A 27,021-nucleotide genomic window follows, 5' to 3' on the forward strand; every position below is an offset into this window, starting at 1 on the left:
AGACCCAGCTATGCCACTGTAGTTAGAGTTTTTTCTCCAGGTTCCGCCAAGCCCGGCAGTCTGACAGCCCACTTATAAAATAAACACACAGATGCTTATGTTATTTAAATTGTTTGGCCTAATGGCTCAGGCTTCTTTTTATCTAGTTCTTATATCTTAAATTAACCCATTTTTATTAGTCTATAAGTTGCCACATGGCTCATGGCTTACCAGTACCTTACATCTCACTTGTCATGACGGAGACTGGCAGTATCTCTCTGACTCAGCCTTTCATTTTCCAGAATTCTCTTTTCTGTTTGTTGCTGTGGGATGGTCTGTATGGCAAATTGCCCTGATTGGTCAATAAATAAAACACTGATTGGCCAGTGGCCAGGCAGGAAGTAGGTGGGACAAGGAGAGAGGAGAATTCTGGGAAGTGGAAGGCTGAGGAGCGGAGACACTGCCAGCTGCCGCCATGATCAGCAGCATGTGAAGACGCCGGTAAGCCACCAGCCACGTGGCAAGGTATAGATTTATGGAAATGGATTAATTTAAGCTATAAGAACAGTTAGCAAGAAGCCTGCCACGGCCATACAGTTTGTATGCAATATAAGTCTCTGTGTTTACTTGGTTGGGTCTGAGCGGCTGTGGGACTGGCGGGTGACAGAGATTTGTCCTGACTGTGGGCAAGGCAGGAGAACTGTAGCTACAAATGGCGCCCAATGTGTTGGCAAGAGTTTGTACCTAAAACCTGAGAAAAAAGGTTCTAAAACAGAACTAAAAACAGCTTCCTAATTGTCTCTCTCAAATGAGCGGCAGCTGCCGGTTTGAGCTACTGGCGGGTTCCTGGCGTGTGCGCTCGATCTGCAGTATGGCTGCAGTATGGCGGGAACGAGACCTCTGCAAGTGGCACATTAAGCTGTGTGGTGGATTTAGCCTTTACTAGTACAAAACAAAAAAAGAGGTTTCTGGGCTACGCGCTGCTTGGATAAAAGCATAGACCCAGGATGGCTCCCAGAGCTGGCGGAAAAGGTACCACCGCCATGTTGGGAAGCTGAAGTGGGCGGAGCCAGCAGCCACAGCGCCGTTGCAGGCTTAAAAGGCTGCTGTTTAAAGCAATAGGCTCAAGGTAATATAAAAAATAAGCCACATAAAGATGGCTATCACACAGAGAATCTGGATTATGTTCTCTTTGATATTTGTAGCTGAAGAAAAATATTTGATTGCAAAAGCTGCTGAGTTATGCCAAAATGTATATTTTAAAGGTACCTTGACTTCAAAATTTAGATGTAAGGATATGTTGCTTTGGAAAGGAGACTCTGCTTTTGTCTCTACAGAAAGCCAGAGGCTATGGATTTGTTCCAGATTAAGATACATCAGGTTTGACCAGCCAAGACCACCTGAAAGGTCTTCCAAGGTCTCCGATGACACCAAGGCCCAGATGATCCAACATCCAGAATCGTTTCAAGGCAACTGGCTCAGACGATACAGTCTCACGGACTACTCCATGATCCTAAAATTTTCTTTGTGTCCCCATAAGATACAGCGCCCCCCTCCAGCAGGAAGTAGTAAGAGAAGCTACGCCCAAATTCCCAAATATACCAAGCTGGCTTTAAAGATGTGTAAAAGTTAAAACCTTCCTTTTTAAAAAAAGAAAAGGGGAAGTGCTGTGGGATGGTCTGTATGGCAAATTGCCCTGATTGGTCAATAAATAAAACACTGATTGGCCAGTGGCCAGGCAGGAAGTAGGTGGGACAAGGAGAGAGGAGAATTCTGGGAAGTGGAAGGCTGAGGAGCGGAGACACTGCCAGCTGCCGCCATGATCAGCAGCATGTGAAGACGCCGGTAAGCCACCAGCCACGTGGCAAGGTATAGATTTATGGAAATGGATTAATTTAAGCTATAAGAACAGTTAGCAAGAAGCCTGCCACGGCCATACAGTTTGTATGCAATATAAGTCTCTGTGTTTACTTGGTTGGGTCTGAGCGGCTGTGGGACTGGCGGGTGACAGAGATTTGTCCTGACTGTGGGCAAGGCAGGAGAACTGTAGCTACAGTTTGTCCTGCCTATACTTCCTGTCTGGCTACTGGCCAATCAGTGTTTTATTTATTAACCAATCAGAGCAACACATTTGACATACAGAACATCTCACAGCATACCACTCTTGGACACATTCCAAAAGTATACACAATCAAACCATAAGAACATTTGCTCAACTATGTTCATAGCACCTTTATTCATAATAGCCAGAGCCTGAAAACAGCCTAGATGGCCCTCAACTGAATAATGAATAACGAAAATATGGTACATTTGCACAGTGGAGTATTACTCAGCTGTTAAAAACAGTGACATTGGCTGGGCGGTGGTGGCACACGCCTTTAATCCCAGCACTCGGGAGGCAAAGCCAGGTGGATCTCTGAGTTTGAGTCCAGCCTGGTCTACAGAGCGAGATCCAGGACAGGCACTAAAACTACACAGAGAAACCCTGTGTCGACCCCCCCCCCAAACAAAACAAAACAAAACAAAACAGTGACATTAGGAAAGTTGAAGGCAAACAAATGGAGATAGAAAAAAAAATCATCCCAAGTGAGGTAACTCAGATCCAGAAAGACAAACATGATATGTACAGAGAGACTAGAGACTTGTTAGGAGGGGTCAAGGGGGAGGATTCATGATCTCCCTGGGAAGAGAAAATAGAAGCAATCTCCTGGTTGGATTTTTGGCAGATGGGGATGGGAACATAAGGGATTGGGTAGGGGTGTGTTGCAGGGGAGAGTGCTGAAGGAGCTGACTGGAAAATTGGGACATTTTGGGGTCATGTAGAAATCTGGTGCAAGGGAAACTCCCGGGAATCTATTAAGGATGACCCCAGCTAAGACTTCCAACAATTGCAGATATGTAGCCTGAACTAGTCATCGTCTGTGATCAGGCAAGACTTCCAGTGGAGGGATTGGGACACCAACCCAGCCACATAAATTTTGACCTACAGTCTGTCCTGCCTAAGTGATTTGCTAGGGTAAGGATGTAGCAAAGATTGTGGGAGTGGCCAACCAATGACTGGCCCAGCCTGAGACCCATACCAGGAGAGTGAGGCCACCACCAATACTGCCTGGAGCACCAGGTCCCAGGGGCTGGATGGCCTAGAGACATAGGATAGAACCAAACACAACTGGAGGAGAAAAAAATGTTAATGTAGTGGTGCCTAATGATATTCTGCTATACTCATAGATTGGTGCCTTGCCCAATAATCATTAGAGAGGCTTCATCCAACAACTGGTGAAAACAGATGCAGAGACCCTCAGTCACACATTAGGATGAGCTTGGGGAATCTGCTGAAGAGAGGAAGGAAGGACTGTAGGAGCCAGAGGAGTCAAGGACATCACAAGAAAATTCACAGAATCAACTAACTTGGGCCTATAGGAGGTCACAGAGACTGAACCAACAACCAGGGAGCCTGCATGAGACTGACCTAGGCTCTCTGCATATATGTGACAGTTGTGTAACTTAGTCTTTTTTGTGGGACTCCTAACAATGGGAGCAAGAGGCCAAGTTGGATGCCAAAATTCTGGTGCAATTATGGTAATGTCCACACCTGTGTCTACCAGACCAGACAACAAAACACCATTTATTTTTATTGTTAATTTTGGTCTTTGTTCATTAATAGAAGTTTGCCAAAAAATTTTCTTTATGTTTTCTCCTGAATTTGCTATTCTTTCTGTTTCATCATCCTGACCAGCATGATTTATTCCAATAGGCATTTGGTTATTTAATCGCTCAGAGCAGGGATTTCCTCTATGGCTGCAGGAAAGGTTTGAACTGGATTTGTAATAGAGGCCTGCACGAGGCCCCTCTGGGAGTTTCCCGAAGACTGAGGCAAAGGATTATGCTGTCTGTCCTTTGTTGATCTACATTCGTTGGTCCAGTGTTTTCCCTTACCACACCTTCTGCATACTCCAGAAGGAAGGGGCATTCTGTTGCCATTGTTCCTTGAAGAAACATTGTTTCTCGGAATGACCTGTCTACAGTCCCTTTTCAAATGTCCTTGCTTTCCACATCCAAAACATCTAACACTCCTCAAACCTTTTGAAATTACTTCTCCTACCCACGTATCATCATGCTCATCAGCCTCAACATTAATTGTTTCTCTAATCCAATCTTCCATAGGTGCAGATCTTGCCCTTAATGGCCTGATTATTCTTTTGCATGCTGCATTCTCATTCTCAGAGGCCAAAGATTCAATTATTGCCTTACCAGCTTCTGAATCCGAGACCATTCTCTTTACTGCTGAAGCCAGTCTTTGTAAAAAATCTATAAAAGGCTCTTTTGGGCCTTGCATCACCTTTGTAAATGACTCAGATTTTTTTCCTGGTTCCTCAACTCTGTCCCATGCATTCAAGGCTGCCGTTCGACATAAAATTAGGGTTTGGACATCATATAAACATTGTGTTTGTACTGAAGCATATTGGCCTTCTCCAATAAGCTGATCCTGGCAAACTTGTATTCCTTTATCCCTCCATTGTTTTTCTATGTTTTTAGCCTCCTCCTTAAACCAGGTCAGAAATTGAAGTCTCTGGCTGGGTTCCAGAACACCTTGTGAAAGGTCCCGCCAGTCCTGTGGTACTATCCTATTATATGTTGACCAAGAGTTTAACATTTGCTTTACATATGGGGAATGCATGCCATAAGATACTATTGCCTCCTTAAACCTTTTTAAATCCAACATTTCAATTGGAGCCCAAATATTTTGTGTAGCCATTTGATCAGGCATCTGCTGTACGGTTACAGGATAAATTAAGGGTGACTGTGTGAAAACAGGCTTTCTTTCTGTAACCTTATGATCCAGACTTGAAACAACTTCACTGTTAATTTCTTCTGTCTGAATTTTTACAGGTTTAACAAGTTCTTCTAAAGCTGTTATCCTGGCACTTAAATTGACTATCTTTTGAAATATTAAAATGAGGATTACCATAGTGATAAGCTGCATAATTCCACCAATACTAATATTATATAGTTGTTCTGTTGTCAGACTGCCTAAAATTTTGAACAAAAACCAATTTTCTTCCAATGTACACATAAAACCCATTTTTTTTAATGTGGAAAAAATTCTCTTTTAGATAGTTTCCTTTAAAATATCTGATATGTTATGACTTACCAATTCTGCGTAGAACAGTAGAAATCTGAGGGGATTTTCAAAACAGCCACCTAGTGTCCCAGGTGTAAATCCAGAGAGAGAGAGAGAGAGAGAGAGAGAGAGAAAAGAGAGAGAGAGAGAGAGAGAGAGAGAGAGAGAGAGAGAGAGAGAGAGAGAGTATGCACAAGAAAGCGTAGCCGGCTAAAGCTTAAATCCAGCCACGTGTTCCCTCTTGTGCGAGTCAAGGCTTGGGTCTAGCTTCCTTCAGCTCCGACCACGTGCGTTGGTTTTACAGGCAGGGCAGGTCTGAGTTGTTTGTAACACCTGTAACACCGGCTTTAAGCAAGCAGAATTTAAGCAAGCAGCTCACCAATAGTCCAGCCTGAGGTCAAGCAGACCTAGACCTAGGTTAAGAAGCCGCCACTCGGACTAAGAAGCCGACTGCTGCCTGCTGCCTCCGGCCACCGCTGGCCACCTGCCGCCCTTGCGGGAAAGCGGACCTGCCGCCAAGCCAAGCGGTTTAGTGGATTCTTGTCACGTTGGGCACCAGATGAAGATGTAACCAACTGTCTTATTAAATAAGAAACACAGAAACAATGTAAAAGAGAAAGCCAAGAGGTCAGAACTCAGAGCTAAAATCTCACCCTTCCTCCTGCTTTACCTACTCCAAAATCAGTGAGAAAGTCTATTTGCTCAAACCCAACAGATGCAAAATAGTTTAGACTAGCTATGGGAAGTTGCTGATTGCCACTGTTGTGCCTGTCATGAGAACCCCCTGCCCCACAAGACCATCACAAAGCCGATATCCGATGCAAAACACACAGGGGTTTATTGATAACAAGCAAGCCCAAGCTTGGTCCTTGTCCAACACTCAACACAGTGGGTGGAGGAGGATAGCCTTGAGCTCTTAGGGTGAGAGGTTTTTAAAGGGAAAAACCACAAGCAGGTTGGTACAAGTCTTTGCATCATATGATTGGGTGAGAGTGTGTAATCTTTGAATTTACTGGTTAGGGGTTACAGTTATCATTTTGGGCAGGCCTGGACAAGTCCCAGGCTCAGTCTTGAGTGGCCATGTAGGCTGGCTGGCCTAGCACATACTGATTGTGGGGGCTGACTCAGTGGCCCAGGCTCTGTTCTTGAGCTGCCATGGAGGCTGGCTGGCCTCACATGTTCACATTGACCCATACACATAGCTTTATGTTTGTGAGGGGTCCCAGACAGTAAACAATTGGCTGAACCTTGAGCAGTCAGAGTATGAGTACATGTAGAAATGGAGCTTCTGCAAGGACTATGGTTTTTGTCCATGGCCCTCCCAGAAACTGCTTGCTCAAGTCTCAGGAAACTGAAATTGAGGCCTCATCTCTGAAAGAAGACTGAACAGCCTGTTATGACATCTGCTTGGTCCTTTCACCTCCAGAGTCTGGGACAGTGATGGAGGAGAATGAGAGGAAGTCCCACCTATGCCTCTCAACTGGAATCCACTGACACCAAACATAAGAGTAGTCTCTTGGATTATGAGAAAGGCAGTGATTCTTTCAAATCCAAGTATAGGAAGGACTGGAATTCAAGCTTGGGAAATCTCATCACAACCAATGAGTAGTAGAAGTAAACTGACTAGAACTCACACAGAAACAAATTATATTCAAGACTTGATTTTAAAGCTTTAGGAATCATGTGACATTGTTCTTAAAGTCAACAAGGTAAATGGTTCTTTCACAAGAGAAGGAAAGTAAACTCAGTCCAAGTCACCATTATTGGCAAACAATGTACTAGCTCATCAGAACAAGATCATGAAGGAAGGATACAAGGAGGTAATCCAGACATCCCTGCTCAGAAACAGCTCCTATCACCAACAGACAGCCCAAGCACTCAACACACATCCTTAGTTTCTGGAATTCTCAAGAAAGCCTTTCCTTGAATGCACTAAACACAAATTTACTCATCATTAGGCTCTACCATGGGCCTCTGTTTTATCTGTTCCTGCCATCTAGAGTCATCCTGGGTATTTGTCTTCCTGTCTTCATTACCACATTAGGATGTGATCTCCTTGATGGCTAATTTATTTCTGTCATGTTAAGCTCCAAACTGCCAGAGCTCAAATCACTGCCTGGCACAGTGGTGAAGGTCGGTTTTCACTGATGGCACAAATGAACAGGTGAGTAAGGTAGACTACCTATAAGATTTTGTGACAAATAGACTTAAACAGTATTTTACCATACTTGAAACTTCAACAGAAAAAATTGGTACTTTAGCAAAAAATTAACAAGTTGTATAATATTAAGATATTGACAACATGAAGACCATATGAGAAGGGGAGGAAGCAGAGAGCTAGGGAGGCCCACGGAGATCCACAAAGATACCCCCACAAAAGACTGCTGGCAGTGGTCGAGAGACGGCAGGAACTGACCTACTCTGGTGATGGGATGTCCAGACACCCTGTTAGTTGGGCCATAAACCCCATCCAAGGAAGGTCTGAGGAATCTGGATGCAGACATCAACGGCTGGGCCCCTGGTGGAGCACTGGGAGTCTAATTAGTGAGAAAGAAGAGTGTTTATATGAGCGAGAATTGTTGAAGCCAAGGTTGGATAAAGCACAGGGACAAATAACCAAATGAATGGAAGCACAGGATCTATGAACCAAAGGCTGAGGGGCCCCCAACTGGATCAGGCCCCCTGAACGGGTGAGACAGTCATTTGGCTTGATTTGTTTGGGAGGCAGCTGTGTGCTGGTGCTGGGTCCTGGGCTAGTTGCATGAGTTGGCTGTTTGAATCCTGGGACCTATGCAGGGACGCTTGGCTCGGTCTGGGAGCGGGGGACTGGACCTGGCTGGACTGAGTCTACCAGGTCGATCCCGGTCCTTGGGGGAGACCTTGATCTGGAGGAGGTGGGAATGGAGGGTGGGGTGGGGGGAGGGGGAGGGGGCGAGAGTGGGAGAACAGGGGAATCTGTGGCTATTATGTTGAACTAAATGATGTTGTAAAATAAATTTACTTAAAAAAAAGATATTGACAACAGATTTTATAAAACAAAGACTATAATGAACTAAATGATGGAGACTGAAGAGAAATAATTCAATGTGGGACTTACATCCAAATCAAAAGAAGTAGAGAACAGTCAAAATTTAAGTAGAGCAAATCAATGGCCTGGAGACCTATATGTACACACACTGGGAAGTACCTGAGTAAGAGCAATATTGAGAAAGCTGACTGAGAGCAGACATAGGGACTATCACATGCAGTTCTAGTTTGCTTCTCTGTTGCTGTGATACAGCAGTGACCAGAAGCAACTGGAAGCAGAAAGGTGATATTTGGCTTACAGGTTATCTTCATCATTCAGGGATGCCAGAGCAGGAACTGAAGGAGAGACTATAGAGGGATGCTTACTGTCTTGCATCCAGGCACATATTCAGCAACCTTTTTTATACACCTCAGGCCCAGCTACCTAAGATTGGTTCTGCCTACAATGGGCTGAGCCTTCCTACATAATTAACAATCAAGCAAATACCTACAAGCCAGTCTGAGTGAAGCAATTTTCAGTTGATGTTCTCTCTTCCCAGATGTGTCAAGTTGACAACCAAGTTAGTCATCACATATTTCCAGACAGGAGAATGCATTAATAAGCAAGAATAAATCAAAATACATTAAAAAACATTCATAGAATAAGCTTCCATTTATAGAGGACTCAATCCTTTTACCAGAAAAAAGTGATAATTATCTCTTCTGTACCTTACAAATTTCACATTTATAAAATCAACATTTTGAACTTCATTATTTAAGATTTATTTAAAATTAGTCTGTCCATATGGCACCTCTTTTGATGCCACTGAGAATCCTGCTGATTTCAGAGTCATCTCCCCTAGGAACCCTGGTCAGTGAGCCTTACTGAAGTTTGCTGCTGCCTCTGCAGCAAAATCCAAGTGCTGGCTACCTCATGCCCAGGACCTTCACTAACTAACCAGATCCAAGCAGCCTTCAGGGAGCCACAGCTTCTACTGGTGACTTAGATGGAAGTTTCTGTCCCTCCAGCAACTCCCAAATATCCAGCAGCTGCTTCCCAAATTACCACACAGAAGCTAATATTAATTACAAATGCCAGTAGCTCAGGCTTATTACTAACTAGCTCTTACACTTAAGTTAACCCATAATTCTTATCTATGTTTAATCATGTGGCTTGGTACCTTTTCTCAGTATGGCATTCTCATCTTGCTTCCTCAGCATCTGGCTGGTGACCCCCGACTCCACCCTGCTCCTTCTCATCATTCTCAGTTTGGCTTTCTCACCTAACTTCCTGCCCAGCTACTGGCCTGTCAGCTTTTTATTAACCAATAAGATTAATACATATTCATAGTGTGGAAAAGGATTGTTCCACAGCATGACTGATGCCAGAGCTGACTACCAGCCCCTTGTTTTTGAAGATGTCACTTTTTTCCCCTATGGCTACATTTTAACATAGATTTTCAAAAAGGGAGTTGAAAAATGGAATGGGGTGTAACACAGACTCTGCTTGGTGCTATGTGGACATTGCCATCTCAACAACAAGGAAACTCACTTGGTGGATCTGTTGTGGTATATGCTGGATCAGGAAGTTCTCCCTGATGTCTACTTATACAAAGATCTGGAGACTGAGAAGGAGGATCAGGCTGCCGCAGAGGAGGCTGTAACTAAAGAGAATTCCATGGTGAATGGACAGTGCCAGCTTCTGCGTATACTGCTGTTTACCTAGAGGTGACAGACTGGTCTGAGGATGTGCAGGGGCCCTCTGTGCCCATCCAGCAGTTCCCTATTGAAGACTGGAGTACCCAGTCAACCACCGGGGACTGGTCAACAGTTTCCACAAAGCAAGCCAATGAGTAGGTTGGAGCAACACTGAGTTGCTCTGCAAACATATAAGCAAAGGGAAAGGTGGAAGAAATATGAAGTTCCTAAAGGTGTTTTTTAAAAGTTGAATTTACTTATGTTTCTTATCTAAGATGCATTTAGCTTCAACAGCATGTACTCATCTCAAGGGGAAAAAAAAGTAGTCCTACTTAGAGTTATTATCAGCAACTTTTGTATTGAACTATTTGGAGAAGCCAAGTGTGTATGTAACTATTTGGAAATCAGGTCTTCAATCAGCCTTGTGCATATTGGAGATCATAGATCACCTGAAAGAGCTGGTGTATGTTTTTGAAGATGTCACTTTTTTCCCCTATGGCTACATTTTAACGTAGATTTTCAAAAAGGGAGTTGAAAAATGGAATGGGATGTCAACCACAAATCTGGACAAGTAGCCATGATCAAATTGGGTGTCACTGAATTTGCTCCTAGGAAATTTCACAGGAAACTTTAACCTTTAAAACAAAATATAATTTTCATAGGCAGATGGCTAAGATAATTTAAAGAAATTTCTCTTAAATTGATGTTAGCCTAATGGAAAAGCTCTTCTCTACCCAGCTGTGAATTGATGTGAAGGTAAAGCTAACCCAATGCGTAGGTAACTTGCTTCTCGGAGTGTTTAAATGTTGAATGTGTTGGAAAGCCCACATTAGAAATTATAAGGGCCAATCCCAGCTGCTAGAGTGCAGTCTCTAGCACTTATTCTCTTTATAGTTAAATTGTGCTTATTATTTTCTCTCTCTTTTCTCCTTGTATTATTATTTCTGGGAGTCATACCAATTGCTACAATGGTGGAATTTGTAAACTTTCATTTCCTAGATTTATTTTCAATTTTTATTGTGTGTTCTATCTTTGCTGCTATAACAGTAGCTTGCTCCATTAAGACAACACTAATTAAGATAGAAAATTATGAGCACACATATTACCAGCCATAAATATCACTTTTGAAAGTCATTGTGTTACCTGTAACAGTGAAGTGTTTCTAATCACACCAATATATCTTAGGAATATGATTTCACTATGTGCACCAAAAAATAATTTTCTTAATATACATAGAATTGGAATATAATAAAACCTTCAATTTGTAAACTTAAAGAACCTCAATATTCTACTTGTACATAATATAATTTCAAGCCAAAGAACAATAAACTTTTAAAGCTAAGCTTGAAAAATGAATACATAGCTTGCTGACTTGTAATGTTACAATTAACAAATACTCTAGAAGAATCACTTTTTATTAAGAACTTTCCATTTGCAAAGGAGTCAGCCATGCTATGTGGAGTTGCCTGACACTCTGACATTCATACAGAACTCTCAGCATTGATGTCTGCACATCATAGCCCAGGAGAAGGTGAATACAGCAATTTTTAAAAAGCCACTATGAAATTTCTAATAAAATTCTTATTTACAATAATTTTTCTTCCTATAATCTCTAGGAGACTATTCTTAAAAATTAATCTGCCTAATGAGTTGTGCCTAACGTATGTTAAGAAAGACCAGATAATCAGTGATCTGCAACATTACTTCCCATAACTGAATTACAGCACAATGCAGTTACCTTATTTAGACAAAAAAAAATGTTCAGAGGTAATTGTGACTTCATTTCTCTCCCAGTATTGTTTTTCCTTCTGGTTCTGGAACTGAACCCTAGCCTTTGTGAATACAGGTGAGCAGTTTACCATTGAGGCCTCGGTGCTCTTCAGCATTTTAAGATTCTAACATATCTGGGGCTCACATAGAAACCATAATTAATGGTGGGTACTTTGTTCCTAAATCCTGCCATATCTCTGTACTTAATAAATTGTCTTAAAGACTAATTCTGGGACGGTTCTGAAAGGAACTATTGCAGTGAGTCACTGTTTGAAAGGAAGAGTGACATCCTACTTCTTCTACTGAGAGGCTCTAGCATGACTGTGGAAAAGAAGCAGGAGTAAGGGGCAGACTTAACTGGAGAACTGACCAGAATGTGTCCTCATTTTAACCTACAAAATCTTGGGAGCAACTTTTCTTTGGGTTTTGTTTGCATTCCAGCCTCTGTGTAAAGTGCACTGCTGACTGCTTTGGTTTGGATATCAAAACTCCTTCCCAAGGCTCAGATGTATCAGTCATTAACCTAGGGTGGTAACACTATTCAGAGGTGTTTGGGTCCTGAAGATTCCAACTTTGCCTTGATGGACAATTAGAAGTGGGTATGCATTGGTGGAAGTATCTCAGTGGAGGCATACCTTTGAAAGACATATTTTGTTCTTAGATCCTTGCTGTCTCTATATTTCTCAGTCAGCATGAAAGATACACCTTTGCTTCACCACACACACCTTGATTCAAATTCTGCCTCAACAACAGCCTATAGCAATGGGAACAACTGGGTATGTAATGAAAACACCTGTCTTAGTTAGGGTTTCTACTGCTGCGAAAAGACACCATGACCACAGCAATTCTTAAAGAAAAAATATTCAATTGGGGTGGCTTACATTTTCAGAGGTTTAGTACATTTCATCATGGGGCAACATGGTGGTCTGCAGGCAGACATGGTGCTAGAGAAGTAGCTGAGAGTCCTACATCTTGACTACAAGGCAACAGAAAGTGGTCTAAGACATTGGGCATGGCTTGAGCATATATGGGACCTCATAGTCTGCCTCCACAGTGATACACTTCCTCCAAGGCAATCCAAGTTTCAACTTCATAGCTTCATGAAATGGCCTCTTTAGGAGTCCATTCAGGGACACCCTTGACACATGCCCTTTCCTCAGTGGCTTTCCTTAGTTGCAGAGGCAAATTTGATAGCTCTTTCTTCTGTTCTTAACTCCAGAACCATGTGTCCAAAGCTGCCAAGTTCTGTTGCTTATTGGGGCTGGAACATGGCCGCATTGTTCAATTACACCTTCACTAACTTTCTGTTTTCAATGGTTTCCACTACTGCCTAGGCTTCCTGGTTTTTGGTCTTGCTTTGGTTCAGTATTTCTTCCCTGTCACTCTGCCATCCCATATTATTCTGAATCTTTACTCTGTCAGAACAAATGCTTTGTGTATACAACAGCTTTCAAAAGTTTCTGAGTAAATAAGGAAATGGCACCATGCTTTGTAAATGAAGCACTATACAATAGAAAGTATATCACCATCTAACAAGTAATTGTGATTTGTAACTGCTAAGAACTTAAAGTGGAAGAAAATAAATTAAGTAGCATAAGAAATGTAGTAAGAATTTCTAGAAGTCAAAAGCTTGCCATTTTTTTTTTCAGTTGAGCATCATAATAAAAATCACAGAGGAAAGTGTATAGATAAATTGGGAGTAAAAAGGAGAGTGAAAGATATTCCATCACAGGATAATTGAAGTGGGAGAAAGCCACAGACATGGGGGTTATGAGAAGATACAATAGTTTTGATGGCATAATGAACTACTTCTCTTCAAAATTTTTATTAAGAGAATCAAATACAGCAGTTAGGAAGCCCCCAAATGATCCTAAATGTCTTCTGGTGTTCAAGTGTGGAACATGCTTTTCTCAGTTTTTCTTAATTCTAGCATTTTACTACAATACATGTCATACATTTGAGGTCCATTTGAGCAAGATAGGAAAGCTGAAGGGAATCAGAAGCCATATCATTCTTTTCTCTGGCAGTGGCCACTGATTGCCTGGGCTTCAGTGGATGGGAAACTTTGTAGTAGTTTGGCTGTAATCATTGAGAATAGCTTCCTGTGGCTGCTTGTCCTGTTTGGCAGAACCTGGTGGGGGCTGGTAAAGTTTCCCCTGATGTTTGTATCTTTAGTCCTTCCAGTGATTGTGTAACCAATTTTTCCCCCTAGTGAAACCTTCTTTGATTAAAAATAGAGTGATTTCTGTGCTCTAAATGGAAACTTGATTTCGGACTGATGGTGCTGACATTATTTGATTATTAGTATTTTTCTAAAAGGGGAGGTTATGAATACTTCCATCTGTTTCACAAGCTCTTGCTCTTGTATATTCTAAGAAAAGTGGTTCTGATTTCTTTCCCATGGCTCCCATAAAATTATAGATAACTCCATCTCATAAATAACCCTGGGACTTTACTATTTTGCACTATCTTGTGAAGCATGAATCTATTTAGTCTTATCAATAAAAACAAGGAATCAGATATTGGGGTAAAGCTGAAAGGTCAGAGAAGCAAAGGAACAGCCACAGTCACTTCTTAACTCTCCGAATCCTCAGACCAAAAGGGCTGAGATCCTGCCTCCACCCACTTTATATTCCTGTCCCCACCTTCCGATTGTGCTGGGATTAAAGGTGTGAGCCTCACAAGTGCTAGGATCAAAGGTGTGAACCACCCAAGTGCTGGGAATAAAGGTGTGAGCCATCAGTGCCTGCCCTCTATTGTTAACTAGTGGCTAGCTTTGCCCTCTTACTTCCAAGCAAGCTTTATTGGTCAGAACGCAAACAAAATATCACACAACCATCTTCCTCATAAGCAGGAGGAAATTTCCCAAGACTTCAGATGTCACAATGAGTTAAAATGGAATCATAGTTAAGAAGTAGAGCATTGTGTTTTATCTATATCTATCTCTATGCTTTTTTTTTTTTTTTTTTTTTTTTTTTTTAAGAGAAGGTTTCTCTGTGTAACCCTGGATGTTCTGGAACTCACTCTGTAGATCAGGCTGGCCTCAAACTTAGAGATCTACTTGCCTCTGCCTCCCAAGTGCTAAAATTAAATGTGTGAGCCAATGCACAGAGCATATGAATGCTTGTTAGGTAAATGAATGAATGGACTGTCTAATTCCCATGTCTGGGTTTGTTCCTATACAATTTCAGTGTAGGACTTGTGTCATATTTTTATCTCTGTTAAAAAAGAAAAGATGAAGACCAGCTTAAAAAGAGGAAAGGTCTGTTTTGGCCACATTTTCAGGGTCAGGTGTTAGTTGTATTGCTTTGAACCGGTGGTAAGGTGGACATTGTGGCAAACAGGTGCTAAAAGAAGCTGACCAACTTCATGGTAGCTTGAAAGCAAAGAGAGGAGGGACTGAGTTTGTAATACTACCTCCAAAAGGACACCCCCGGAAACATCACTTCTTTGCACTAATTCCTACTTCTTCAAGGTTTCAGAGTCTCCCAAGAGCAACACTGACTAGTGACTAAGGCTATAGGACATGGCCTCTGGGAATATTTAAGATCTGAACCACAGCAAGCAACTTTTTCTAGAATAAGATTCCTGCTGTGACCTTCAAAAGAAAATAGTTATTACGTTAAATTGCTTTAGTCCCATCAGAAAGCAGACTGTTAATATAAAAGTCATTTTAAAACCAAGTGGGCTTTTATTGCTTGAATTTGTGTTTTAAAGCAGCTTGCTCATTTTTAAAATTTAAGTCTTCTAAAACATGAAAATAATTCATTGAAATTTTAGATAACATGTGATACACTTAATATACTTCTTTGGAAAGGGATAATGATAATTAAGGTATATTAATATAAATTTTCTTTATAAACATTCTCTTCCAATACAAATCCAAATCTTTATCTTCAACACAGAATCATTTACCTTTATAATCATATCCTAAATCCAAACTTTTAAATTAGTTTCATTTATCATCTTGTCTTTATTTTATGAATAATTCTCAAAAACAACTTATGTGTCTATAGGACTTTAAGGCTAAAGTGTTCTGTTCACAGCACTCTGCATTTAAAATGAGGTAAATCCTTTGCTTCTTTACAAAAGAAATTTGTCCTATTCTATCCCTATATTTTTACTAAGTAAGCCTATATCCAGCTTACAATTGGTAATGATGCCCATCAATGAGTCTCTGTTCCTTTCATGTGTGCATAAATTATGGTGGATATTCTAAACAAGAAGAGAATCAAGTATGCTATAAGACCTGTAAGCAAAGAAAAGAGATGATGGGAAATCTGGATCACTACACATTTTTGGGTTTTCTATATGAAAAAGAGAGTGAATTCACTGAGTTGCAATAGATTAGTTTATGTTATAATAAATGATTCCCATTTCAGTGTCTTGTGCTTGTGGTTTTATATTTTGTCCATGATATGTGTCCCTTTCATTCATCAAAGAACTCTCTTCTTCACTCCTCTCTGGATCCCCCAGGGCAGAATAATGGAGAAGGAACTGTGCTAGCCTGAAGAGGGGACTCTCAGAGTTTTATAGAGGAAGTTAAATACAGAGGCTTTGGAATAACTGACATCATTAAGCAAGATGGCCTCACGATCCCTCTCAGGCCCAAGTATTCCTGGAAGATAAGTAGAATAAGATAAGAAATATTGGCATGTAACACTGTAAACTGAGGAAGATGATCAATTTGACAAGGCCTTAATTTAAATATTTTTCTATATTGTTTTAATGAGTAACATTATTTAGGATACTCAATCCTTTAGAGTCATACATATATAGAGAGTATGAGTTTACTTTCATAAAGAAATTAAGAGAACCTGATATTTGTTATTGGGAGATGATTATTATGAGATAAGGTCATCTTCAATCCAATTTTTATTTATATTTTTATTCATTGTAAGATCAGTGTGTGTGTGTGTGTGTGTGTGTGTGTGTGTGTATGTGTGTGTGTGTGTGAGAGAGAGAGATGCATAAATCATTAAGATAAATCAGTCATCAGCAACTCTGTGAATTTATATTATACTTAAAATATATAATATATGTACCACGACATAAATTATAATATTATATCTTGGGTTGGACAGGTAAATGTTAAGGAAGACATCATATTTTGGGGATATCATGAAGAATATGTAGCATTTGAAAATTGTACACAGAGAAAGTGCTTATTTGAGACAAAGGATGCTAACATGGGCTATTCTACATAGGGTGTTTTGATGGTCCACATTAGAAACAACAAAGAATACATGAAGGAAGCAGAGAGAATGTATAGATATGAAATAAAAATATATCAACAAAACAGAAGTATTTAACTATAAATGTTCAGAAAGAATTTCATTACAGAGGCTCAGGAGATGGTTTAGTGGTCAAGAGGTCTTACTCTGCAAGCATGAGGACCTGAGTTCAAATCCTCAGCACCTACATAAAAAGCCAGACATGGATACTTGTGCCTGTAACCCAAATATTGGTAGGTGCATCCTGAGAGTTTCTGAGATAATTCTAGCTGAAACATCATGCTCTTTGTTCAGTGAGAGATCTTGTCTCAGGGAAGGGGGTAGGAAGGTCTAATATAGGAATATATCTGGAAGCCCTGTTCTGGCCTCCACATGCATGTGCACATGCTTAGCACCTGCACTTTGTGTGAATCTCTATAGTCTCTCTCTCTCTCTCCCTCTCCCTCTCTCTCTCTCTCTCTCTCTCTCTCTCCCTCCCTCCCTCCCTCCCTCCCTCTCTCTCTCTCTTTCCCTCTCTCTTTCTCTTTCTCTTTCTCTCTCTCTCTTATACACACACAGACAAAAATAATCTCATCTCATAAAGCATCACTTCCATCAAGTTGTGAACATTATTTAGGGGATTTCAATTTTTAACACCACATAACTGGCAAAATTAAAACATTTAGCAGTGAATGAATTTTGAAACCAGTACACTCAGGATGAAATTTCAAAAAGATGCAAGGGAACGTAAACTTTAGCAATTTTGACACAGATAGACATGGGTAAGAAAGCAGACACAGACACTCTGTCTTTACTCACTGTCTTATTTACTTATTATCTTTGCAAGTATTTAAGAAACTACACACACACACACACACACACACACACACACAGAGACAGGTAACAGATATATAGATAGATATCCATAAGTACATAGATAGGTAGCACATGGTGATATCTGTGGACATGATAGATTGCTTTGCATGTAGTTGGGGGATTTTTATTTTATTTAAAAAAACGAGTCTTAGAACATAATCATTGTCTGAGGGAGAGATACTGTAGAAGCCTGTGGCTGGAGCCCTTAGCCTAATAAGGAGTCAGAGGTATTTCTGGAGGGAAAATAAATATTTTATGTCCCATATGCTAATTTTTTGCATCCAAGTTGAATGATTTTAATCCTGCCTCTATTGTCAATTACGTGGAAGACAAAATAGGTATCACTCACTGGATAGAATCCTAGAAAATAACTTTTGTTTTCTAAGTATTGGTCAGGGTTCTTGATTATGTCCAATAAAAAGCCAAGTCTAGTTGATTACAGATTATAATTTATTTGTTGGAAAGTATTCAGGTGGCTAGAAGAGTCATCACAAATCCTAAACTAAGAAGTGCATTAAATAATAAATAATATGGAAGGGTTTTAGCCAAAAGCTCAGTCTAAATTTGCTGTAGCATTGCTTTAGTAAGAGCCCATTAAGCACCACCCATGAACTGAAGCACCGTACTTCAGTTTCCAGATAATCCTTGCCCACAGCTTTCATGTTTGTCTCTGCAGCTAAGACATCCCTTATGGGCTCCACACCTCGCTGGTTCACTGCCATCATGCAGGGGTGCATCTGTCCAGTTATGATGTGGACATCCTCTAGTGTCACCCATAATTCTCTGCACCTGTATTTGCATCTATGTATAATCCCTTCCTCACAGAGCAGAAACTCAGATTTACTAGAGAGATGAAAAGCGTAAGATATATGCAAGTTTGTGTGCATGATTACATTCCCTGAGATTATAACAGCTGTCTTTAGGGGAAAGACATCCTTAAGAAATGGGTCCTGCCTAAATGCACGTAGCATGATGGCTGATCCTTTTGCAGGATCCTTATGACAGCCCTGGATAGCAGCAAGGTAAGCACCAACTAGATTTCAGACCCTAACAGTGACATCATATGCCTGCCTTATGTTAATCCTCTGAGTATGAAGTCACTGTTACACAGCCATAGAAAGTGAATTTCCCATGTATTACTTGACTTTGGTCCCATGTCTCAGCTATGAGAGATGTTGAGAACTGAATATCTGGACTCAGATTCTCAAATATAAGACATTTCAGGTTAGGAGTTCACTTGTTGTTTCCTAGCATTACCTTAATAAAGTACTACAAAAAGAGCAAAATATATATACTCTTAACAATTCTGGATATCAAAAGCCCTGATTTCAAGCAGTTGGTACAGCCAGGCTCCATCCAAAGGCCCAATGGGATATTTTTATCTAACTTTTCCATTTTTCAGTGTTTCTTAGTATGCATCACTACCTCTGTCTTCACACTGATTTTGTTTGATGCCTTTCTTGCTTTATCTGTTTCTTCTAAGACTACTCCTGTAATTTAGGCCCCACCCCAATACAGTAGGTCATTTTCTCAACCCTGACCTTTGTTGTCCTTAAGTTTAATTTCTATCAGCACAATTGAGTTTCTTGACCCTAAATATGAAAAAAGTATACATTAAAGTCTATAGAAATATAGAAGGGAGTCACTTTTGATACTCCAAGTAATTACACAAAGACCCAGAAAACCTGCTCTGAGTGGGAGAAGGCAATAGAAAACTGCATGTTAAATATAAAATTGAAATCTGAGAGTTTCTCCACTAATCTTTTATTTAACTTCATTATGAAGTTTGCTCAGAGCTTTTCTAAACTAAGTGATAGTTGTGACAACATGGGCTGCAGGTTTAACCCAGGTTCTGACAGGAGCTCCAATAAGGAGCCTCCAGGCATTTTCTTCTGAGGTTCTACTTGTTCAGAAGAATTGAATCCTGAAATGGAAGTGTTTATAAATGAAAAATCACTTGGGCTGTAACTAAACATGAGGCAAAACAAGCAATGGGACTGTCAATGTGCTTGCCGTCTAAGCTTGAAAAACGGGAGTTCAATTCCTAGAACCCAACAAAATTAGGAGAGAACGAACTTCATTGAATTGCTCTCTGATTTCCACACTATGTGCACTGTGACACACACATGCATCCATCACACACACACACATACACACACACACATTCACACACACACACACACTAATAATGCATCAAATCAAATTAAAATTAAAAAACATAATTGTCAATATTTTGATTCAGAATTTTCAGGATATTGAAGGCAAGCATGAACAAGTTCGAGTTGATTAGTATGTACCCTTATATGTCTATATTTTCATCTGACTTTTTAATTTTTGACCATATCTCTCTTGAACAAGAAGCTGGGTATTATCTTTTACTTATTTAGCAAATGCTTGAGAGTAATATTGACTTGGGAGTGATTAAATGTCCGTCTCTGTTATTCCTAGGGTAGCTGATTTTCTGTTTTTTGAGCATTAAATTTAGAAATATTTTGTACTGTCACTGAACATGATGTGAAGTTCAATGGTATTGACCAGATTCATAACACAACATGGCCCTTCACAAACAGTGTTGAGAATTCCTAGTCTGCCTGACTGTCCATACAGTATGAAAAGAATACACAATAAAAGAAGAAATTTAGTCTTTGGCAACAGAAAACTGCCTCAGAATCTAACAAGTATTGTAGAATCCTATTCAGCTTGAATCCTATTCAGCTTAAATGCATTTTTTGTCTGTATATCGCTAAGGCTGATTTAATACTAAATTCTACTTTGAGGTAGAGAATCTAAAATATCATCTCAATTTTGGTTTGAATATAAATATAATACTGATCTCCATATTTATTTTTGGACTGGGCCCAAATTGTTTCTAATATTCACTTACTCTACCCCTCCTCCCAGCTACTTCTCTTCCACTGTTTCTCTTCAAATACAGGTGGGCCTTCCATGGACATCAGCCAGTTAAGGTACATCAAATTGCAGTGAGACAATGCTCCTCCTCTCTACTAAGACTGGATGAGGCAATCCAGTAAGAGGAATGGGTACCAAAAGTAGGCATCAGTGTCAGGGACAGTCCCTGCTCCCGTTGTTAGGAGTCACACAAGAAGACCAAGCTGCACAACTGTCACATGTATGCAGATGACCTAGGTTCCATGCAAGCTCCCTGGTTGTTGGTTCAGCCTCTGTGAGTTTCTATGAGGCCAGGTTAGTTATTTCTATGGGTTTTCTTGTGCTGTCCTTGACCCCTCTGGCTCCTATAATCCTTCCTCCCTCTCTTTAGCAGGGTTCTTTGAGCTCAGCCAAATGTTTGGCTGTGGATCTCTCAGCCAATAAATATTTAACTTTACTCAAATATAGTCTGTCAGTGTACATAAAGTCAAGATTTGCATAAGAGAAGCACTTATGCTGAAAGAGGAAAGGTTTGGGCAACGAGTGAACTGAGAGAGAGTCACCAATTTGACAATTATGTTCCTCACACAACCAGGTATTTGGAAAGTAGTCAGCTGATATTGACTCAATAATTACAGATAACAGATGTGCATTTCTTCTGTCTTTTCAAAAATCTGTTCTTAAATCCCAGCTACATGCCTCCTTTCCACATTTCTAAGAGAATAAGGGCAATGTTCAATTCTTTTAGCCTGGATCCTGCACCCTCTCCTGTGGGCTGTCCTGAAGACTCAGATCTGTATCCCAAAGTCTGTACACATCACTGTTCTTACTCTAAACATCTGTGACTAAATCAGAAAAGGAGCCAAGGGATGGAAATCACGCTGGATTTTGCTCTTGATGAAACCAGAAACCATTACCATGTTATCTTCAAGTGTTTTGTACAGGTCCTCTTTGGCTTCAGATGAGGTTCTGTGCTTGCTTGCCAAAACCACTGAGATTGGAAAATGTTGTAAGGTGCAATGTTCCTAACACTAAATATTATGCTGGGACCTGACCTATTTGGGGCATATTAGGATGCTGATAGATGAAAAATCCACCCAGTACAGAGCCTGTTTCACAGTAAAGTATTGACTGATTCATGCACTTTATTGAAAATCTGTGTCCAAAGAACTCTTGCCACCCAATCAATTTTATTGTAGCAGCAGTCTACATAGTGTTCAAAGACTTTGGAATTTGTGGCTCACTGTCCCTGCTTAGCATCACCAGAATGTTTCATTGCATACATGGAAGCCCAAAAAAGATCCAAATTCAAAATGTGAATTTAAGTTTCTATGGAATATTTTCATGCCATAGTAAAGTTGGAAAATGCTTAGCTGAACTCATAAACTGGGTTCTATGTAATTTTTCTTGGTAGGAACAAACAGGTATTAGCAAAAAATCCATAGGTAAGTCAGCCTGGAGAGAGACTGCAGTTGTGTGTGTGCACATGCTATTTTGTATGTGTGGAGCAGGCACTGGTGAGGTAAATGCAAGGACCGCTATCTGGAACCTACCTAAAAGACATACCCCAGTAAAGGGGGTAAGGAAGAAAAAGAAGAGTTTGTGTTTATATATGACAGCTTATTCATGACCTGGTGAAAGCTACAGAAGGTCACTAAGCACAGCTTCTGGAGCTTCTCACTGACTGGTAACTTTAGAAGACCCTCTTGTCTAAATATTTAGGGCCCATTAGTATCTCATGCCAGACATATTTTGATGAGTTTCTAGTCTTAAAAGCCCTAGACTCTAATCTCCTGTGCTAAGCTTACTCCTGATGCATCTCATATTTTATATGTTACTCGTGTACTCTCTTTTGAATTTTAATACATTTTTTTCTTTCATTCATGACATCTGCTATTCAAAACCCTAGGCATCTGTTAAGACTCATCTTAAATGATGACATCTGTGAAGACCTTTAATTTCTCCAACTAGATATGAGCACTCAGATAACTCACTTTTCATAACACTTAAAACTTACTCTTTTTTATGATGTTATTATGTTTAAAGTACATTTTAATTCTATACATGCTAACTGTCCTAATATATTTTTCTAATTAGATAAATGTTTTGTTGAAATTTTGGGATATATCTGTTCTAAAAGATAAAATATTCCAGCTTAATTAATGACTTGAGGTCAATCTCACATGAGATTTATGCCTCATAGGCACAACATCCATAGTCCTTATGTTTCATGAAGCTCTTGTAGAAAAGCCAGGCCCTGTCCTCTAGAACAAGATTGAGACAATGTCAATGACTCATTAACATGCTATTCTGATGCAGCATAGCATTGACATCTGCTCTGTGCTCAATAGGAGAGTCAATTACTGTAATACTGTTATTATTGAACACTGCACATGACCCTTTTCAAAAGCAGCAGTTCAAATTGGATCTCATCCTATAAGCCAGCTCATCTTCTGCTCTGCATTGGTGATGTGACATGAAGCACTTTAGAGTTCATCATATGCTTCTGAAGCTCATACAATATTGAACATAGTTTTATTACATGATTATTTTGCTGTGCCACCAAAGACAGCAAGCTGGAGGTGTGGCAAAGTGGAGCCTGTTTAATGACATGACTCAGTGTGTGGCATGACATCCATATTTCTTCCCAGTGGGGGGCCACTAATGTCATAAACAGAAAATTAAAAATCAGCTCTTTTGTAGGAAAGTAAAGTCCCCTCCTGTTGTTGTAATTTGCATAGAAGACAGAGGCAACTAGAAAATTGGTGCACATCTAAAACTATGCTGCAAAGCCCAGCAGGGCATTTGTACAGTACACTAAAGGAGATCAAATACCTGGGTGGGTGTTGGAAATACATGCCACAATATTCTCTTCTGATTTTTGTACATTTTTTGTGGAGGGACAGTACAGCATAAAAACATTTTAAAAAGTAATTAACTGGCCCTTTACTGTGATCAGGAAAGACTTCTAGTGGAGGGATTGAGACACCATTCCAGCTACCTTTGACCTACAGCCTGTCCTGTCTATAGCATGTGGAGCAGGGAGTAAGGGTGAGAGATTCTGGGAGTGGCCAATCAATGACTGGTCCAGCCTCATACCCATACCTCAAGAGTGAGCCCACCCTTGACATTTCTTGGAGTGCCAGGACCCAGAGGCAGGAAGTCCCAGAGTCTCAGAATAGAACCCAATACACCTGGATAAAAATGCCAATGTAATGATGCCTAACAATATTCTGCTACACTCATAGATTGGTGACTACGCCAATTGTCAACAGAGATGCCTGGCAATATTCTGTCACAGATTGGTGACTATCCCAGTTGTTCATCCAGTAACATTTGAAAACAGATGCAGAGAACCACAACCACATATTAGGCTAAGCTTGGAGAATCTACTGAAGAGAGGGAGGAAGGATTGTAGGACCCAGAAGGGTCAAGGACATCACAAGAAAACCACAGAAACAACTAACATGGGCTCATAGAAACTCACAGAGGCTGAACCAACAACCAGGGAGCCTGCATGGGACCAACCTAGGCCTTCTACATATATGTGACAGTTGTGTAGCTTGGTCTTCTTGTGGGATTCCTAACAACGGGAGCATGGGCTATCGCTAAAGCTTTGGCTGGCTCTTGGGAATCTATTCGTCATACTGGGTGGCCTTGCCCAGACTTAATACAAGGGAGATGCTTAGTCCTACTTACTGCAACTTGATTTGCCATGCTTTATTGATAATCATGGGAGGCCTGACCCTTTCTGAGTAGGAGTGGGTGGGGGTGGGATTGGAAGGGAGGTAGGGGAAGGGAATAGGAAGAGAGGAGGGAGGGGAAACTGCTCAGATGTAAAATAAATAAACAAACAAAAACATAAAAAGTAAATTATTTAGAATTATAAAAATGGAATCCCCCAATTTTCAAAAGTCTAAGCTCTTAAGAATTCAGCTATAATGTACCACAGATGATCACAAGAAATGATGAAGACATCCCACTTCACCTCTCCCCAGACTAGAGGGAGGCTTTCTGGAAAGAAATGTGAAGGATAAGAGATCAAATAACTCAATCCATGGTATTCAAGAGGCATATGTGTGTCTACCTCTGCCCCTTGTTAGGATGTGTTACAACAGCAGTGAGGTCCATTAAATAAAAACTTTGGTTAAGAGAATAAAATCTCTAGCTTAGATAGAAATTAAAAATCCAGTTGGGGTGGCTCAAACATTGCCAACAGATGACCTCTAAAAAGATAGATTCGCTTTAAGCATTTCTAATGAGCATGGGGGAGTAATTTTCTTTTAATTAGATAATGTACTTCTTCCAAGAATCCCTTCTACCCCAGCACTGTTCACACGCACAATCACAAGGTGCTACTGGACCTACCTACCTTTCTGAGGCTGGAATCAAAAGGCTCAACATTTTCTTTTTCTTTTTTTTTCTGTCTAATTCTTTCTGATGCTGGCCAGAACCAAAGAATGCTTTTTTCCCCCTGACACTTTGGGCTTCTTTACTTTTTCTTTGAATTTCCAGTCTCCACCATGTACTGGGTGTCCACTCAAATACCATGTTTTCATTTTCTCTTTCTCTCCTCCATTCTTCTCATCTGGGAAGCTGCTGGAATTTATAGCTTGCCCACTCTGAAGTGTTTTCTTTTTAAAGTTAAATAAAAATTTCCTTGAACTTCCATTTGAATCAATTATTAAATTATTTTATTAATAAGATTAAGAACCCCTTCAAATGACCCTGATTTCCCCTGTATCATCAAGAGATGGACTATTCTGAATACATTAATACCCCAAAGCACAGAGGACTTGTAGCTATATTCTCAGCTTTTAACTTTGAGTAAGTAACCATGCACCAACAAACTTATACAGAGAAAGCAAAGACAAGAAACATGACAGCACCCTTCAGAGGTACAGATGCAAGAGGTGTCATGACAGGGTAGGATGGAGTACACAGCATGTGTCTTGCATGCAAGCAATATTGTTGCTAGAGTTTTCCCCAGTCTTGCTTGGCCCACAGTCAGGACAAATCTCTCTCACCGACCAGGACCCCAGCTGTTCAAACCCAACCAAGTAAACACACAGAGACTTATATTGCTTACAAACTGTATGGTTATGGCAGGCTTCTTGTTATCTAATTCTTCTATCTTAAATTAACCCATGTCTATTAGTCTATAAGTTGCCACATTGCATGTGGCCTTCCTGTACCTTACATCTTGCTTGTCATGGTGGCAGCTGGCAGCATCTCCTTCTCTTTCTTTCTGTTCTTTCAATTCTCCTTTCTGTTAGTCCCACCTATACTTCCTGCCTGGCTACTGGCCAATCAGTGCTTTATTTATCAATCAAGTGTTATGGATGATTGATTGATAAATAAAACATTGATTGGCTAGTAGCTAGGCAGAAAGTATAGGCGGGACTAACAGAGAAAAGAATTGAGAGAACAGGAAGGTGAGAGGAGGAGACACCAGCCTGCCGTCCATGGAACATCATGTAGAGTCAACAGGTAAAGCCACAGAACACATGGCGACATATAGATTAACAAAAATGGGCTGAGTATAAGAGTAAGAGCTAGACAATGGTAGGCCTGAGCTAATTGCTGAGCAGTTTGAATAATATAAACATCTGTATGTTCATTTTATAAATAGGCTAAGGGACTGCCAGGGCTTGGCGGGACCCAGAAAAAAAAAAAGCTAGCTACACAATAGTGTGGCTGGGACACAAATATCAGTGCCTGGAGTTTGTGGAGGGAGGAAAAGTAGTGACCTGGTCAACCTGTGACCATAGTTTCCTGGGGACAAACTGGTGCCAGTGGTTGTAGAGTGGACAAGTAGTGTAGACTTTCTTGTATTATTCTCTTCCAGCATGGTATGATGTTTTGAGATATTTGATTACATTGTGTAAAGATATGTCACTCTGATTGATTTAATAAAAAGCTGAATGGCCAATAGCTAAGCAGGATTTCCAGACTCAGAAGATGTTGGAAAGAAGAAGGGTGGAGATGCCAGGGGATGCAGAACAAGCAGCATGGGCTTTACAATGTAAAGGTAACTGAGCCATGTAAAAGAATGCAGATTAAAAGATATGGGTTAATTTTAGTTATAAGAACTAGTTAGAAACAAGCCTAAGCAATTGGCCAAGCTTTCATAACTAAGTCTCTGTGTAATTATTTGGAAGCTGGCTAGTAGGACAGAGCAAGACTCACTACAATAAGCAAGACTGCCTTCTTCTAATAGAATTCTTTTTTCATTCAGTTTCTAGAAGACTGTGCATTAAAATAGATCAAGGTCATTAACATGTTTATAGTAATGCTGTAACATTACTCTCAACGTACATATATGGAACTGTGAGTGAAATAACCCTTTCCTCTCAAGTTGCTTTTGGTCATGGTGTTTCATCATAGTAATAGTAGCTCTAAGATAAATTGGTACCATGAGTGGAATTTGACTGTGATAGACCTTATCATATTGTTTTGGGAGGATTG

This window comes from Peromyscus leucopus, chromosome 6, assembly GCF_004664715.2.
Source record: "Peromyscus leucopus breed LL Stock chromosome 6, UCI_PerLeu_2.1, whole genome shotgun sequence".
Lineage (NCBI taxonomy): Eukaryota > Metazoa > Chordata > Mammalia > Rodentia > Cricetidae > Peromyscus > Peromyscus leucopus.